This window comes from Hibiscus syriacus, unplaced genomic scaffold (genome assembly GCF_006381635.1).
Source record: "Hibiscus syriacus cultivar Baekdansim isolate YM2019G1 unplaced genomic scaffold, ASM638163v2 tig00110676_pilon, whole genome shotgun sequence".
Lineage (NCBI taxonomy): Eukaryota > Viridiplantae > Streptophyta > Magnoliopsida > Malvales > Malvaceae > Hibiscus > Hibiscus syriacus.
This window is the reverse complement of record NW_024062820.1, coordinates 1,357,574-1,360,859: the sequence shown is the minus strand read 5'-3', so window position 1 is coordinate 1,360,859 and position 3,286 is coordinate 1,357,574. Positions and strand designations below refer to the sequence as shown.

Here is a 3,286-nt window from a genome sequence, read left to right as displayed (position 1 = left end):
TATTGAATTAAATATTTAATTTAATTCATAAATTCTTTTTTCATAATTGTTGTGCCTCCTGTAAACCTTCTTTGCAAATTAAGATCTACTTTCACAATGAAATTATAAGATTCCAGAAAATAAGGGATTATGAGTTGTACACTTTTTATATCGATATGATCTTTAAAAGATCTATGTCAGAGTTAATAATGATTACATCAATGTCGATCAATTTATGGGATATAATTCATTGTTATTAATGTATAAATATGGAGAAACTTGTAATGAAATATAAATATTGATTAACATCAACTTTCTCTTAATTAAGCAATCTTTTCTATTATTTTTATAATAATAACAAGATGATAGATACGTGGTAAGAAAACAAAATTACAAAACATAAGGAACACTCAACTGAACCATCTCTTATTAAGACAAAATAAACAAGGGGAAAAAGACAAGTCATCCAGACTCGGATCAACCCCACCACCTCACCACCTTATTAACCCCATCACCTTCGCCTCACTTTCCCAAACCAAATCACCTCTCCGGGTTGCTACCTCTGTCTATGACCCCAACGCAACCACCGCCACCGGTGCAAAACCTACCACCATTCATGATCCACCGCAACCACTGATGTCGGCCGCCTCCAGTCCGCTTTACAAGCACCCGTCGTGGTCGCCGGACATATTCCGAGACGAGCGTGGCTGAGAGGAAGGAAAGCAAAGAAGAAGAGCAGAGCGTGACGGATGACCTGGACGAGCTCAAGGCGTGTATCGAGTTGGGGTTCGGGTTCGATTCGCCAGATCAGGTGGACCAACGTTTGTCTGATACTTTCCCTGCTTTGGGTCTTATTATGCTGTTAATAAGAACTACAACGACACCATCATCTCCAGCCTTCGACGGCGTCTCTTCGGTTGTTTCCGATTCCGAGATTCCTTCGCCTATTGGAAGCCCCGCTCCATTGTTGGCCCTGGTGAGTCATGAATTCAACTTGTGTGATCTTGAGTTTTGTTGGGAACTTGTTTTTATTCTGATTTTTTTTTTTTTTTTTGGTGGTGATTGAAGGTGATAATCCACAGACGGTGAAGACAAGGTTGCGGCAATGGGCGCAGGTGTTGCTTGTTCGGTGCGGCAAAGCTCATGACGACGGCGATGGATGGATGTGTTCCATAACATGATATGGCCATCAAGGTTTTGAAGATCAAATTCTAAGGAATAAAAACCGATGAAAGCAGCTTGTATATCAATGTAAAAAAAAAATGAACTGTCTTTTTGTTTAGCAAATTTGGTTAGAAATTTCGGAAAAGGAAAAGATAAAGATCCAGACCAGACATTAAATGAACTAGATGACTTTTATTGCTTGTAATAGGAATTTTGCACTGCTGTCCACAGCTGATTTATCTTTTATTTTTTTCCAATTTGCTCAAGGTTTCGTAGTTTGTCTGAACCATGCCCTGTAAAAACATGTTTGCGGCTTTTTTTTGTATATATATAATGCTGAGAACATTGTTGTATTCGATAATTAGAAATTTTCCCTTTTATTTTTCTTTTGTACGTATAATAAAATATTTGCGTGACCTAATAATAAGTAAACACTTGGTATTGGAGGAATACCGCGTGCTTTGGATTATGGGCAGACAATTAATAATTTTTGTTTATTAGAAAGAAAGGCAATTTGGAGTACAAGTTTTTATTTATTTTTTGTAAAAATATCATTTGTATTATACGAATAGTATTACAAAGAAAACTCCCCAAACATCTCATTAAAAAACTTCCCTAAGCCTACTCGAAGGTGTCGTAACCGTCTTTCGGTTGGGCCCGGGATTGGGCTTCGACTTGAAAAATGTGGATTGGAGTCGCCACCGATCATTTATTTAAAAATAAATAGGTAGATCGGATACCTTATTTCTTACCTGATCTGCGTCTTACCAAAGATGTGTCGGATTCGGGAGTCGGTTACAGTCAAGGAAGGGTTAGCACCCTTGAACTGCCCTTTCGGTACACATAATTTCCAGTTGTCTTTAATTAAGAAAGTATAAATCTAAATTAAAAAGGTAAATAACGATCCAAAATTACTTACCCTTGATTAATTGAATGAAGACCATTAAGAAAAAACGTTACGTTTGGAGGGTGAAAATAATAAGATATAACAACCACAAACCAATGATACAATAAGAGAGACAATACAAATAACTAATGATAAATAAGATAGATAAAGGAAAAGAAGAAAAAATACTAAATAAATGTATTATACATATATGCATGAAGAGCAAAAAAAAAACATACAACAAGAAATGAAAACTATATAAACAAAGGAATACAAATAAAACATGTGTAAATACAAGGAAACGCAACAAATAAATAAATGAAAAAAAAGAATATACTATAATAAAAAGAAAAAAATACATTTATATACGCCATCAATAATACTAAAATAAAAATAATTATGGTTTGTATATATATATATGGGTATATATATATATAAAATATAATAAAATAAAATAAAAATATACATAAGATATATATATAAAATAAGGGAGTAAAATATATAATAATAATATGGTATATAAATAGTAGGGATTAAATTGAGATGAAATAAACTCAAGGGTCAATTTACAAGGATTTCAGGTTCAATAATCGATTCAGAGGACCAAATTAAACGTTTTGAAACTGGAGAACAAAACGCATATATAATAAGGAGTAAATATAATAATAATGAAAATATAGTATAATAATAATAGTAGGGATTAAATTGAAAACAAATAACTCAAGGGGTCAATTTACAAGGATTTCAGGTTCGATAATCGATTCAGGACCAATTAAATGTTTTTGAAACGGAGAACCAAATCGCAAATCTCTCGCTTCTTGCAAAAACACGCGGGTCCGAGGTTCATCGGGTCGGGCATAAGCTGGAACGGGTTTAATATGATTCAAACATTTTTTTTAGTTTCATTTCTCTCCTCCCAAATCAAAGCTCTCCTCCCCCTCTCTGAAAAACACTCTCAAGTGTTCTTCAAAAAATAAGAACACGGCCGGATTCTTCAAGAATCCAGAAACCGACCGCCCTACGCCGTCTCACCGCCGCCGTTGAACGGCGACGGCCGCCGTTCATCGGCGGCAAAATCAAAAGATTTTTTACTTTTCTGAATGCTTTTCTTCTCCTCGTTTTGAAAATCAAGTTGGTTTTTCAAAAAAAGGCCTCGGGTTTTCGTAGATCTATACAAACGATCTCGAACGAAAACACCTTTTCATCGGCCAAAAGATTTTTTTTTTTTTTGCTTTTCCGAATGCTTTTCTTCTCCTC

General features: G+C 34.9%; 1 long non-coding RNA gene across 1 annotated transcript; it reads left to right on the top strand.

The window, feature by feature from the left end:
- The first annotated feature begins 873 nt into the window (after nucleotides 1-873).
- On the top strand, nucleotides 874-1,470 carry LOC120137704. Its single transcript, XR_005517447.1, has 2 exons — nucleotides 874-955; nucleotides 1,048-1,470. It is a non-coding gene; the product is annotated as an uncharacterized LOC120137704 (long non-coding RNA).
- Nucleotides 1,471-3,286: the final 1,816 nt, after the last annotated feature.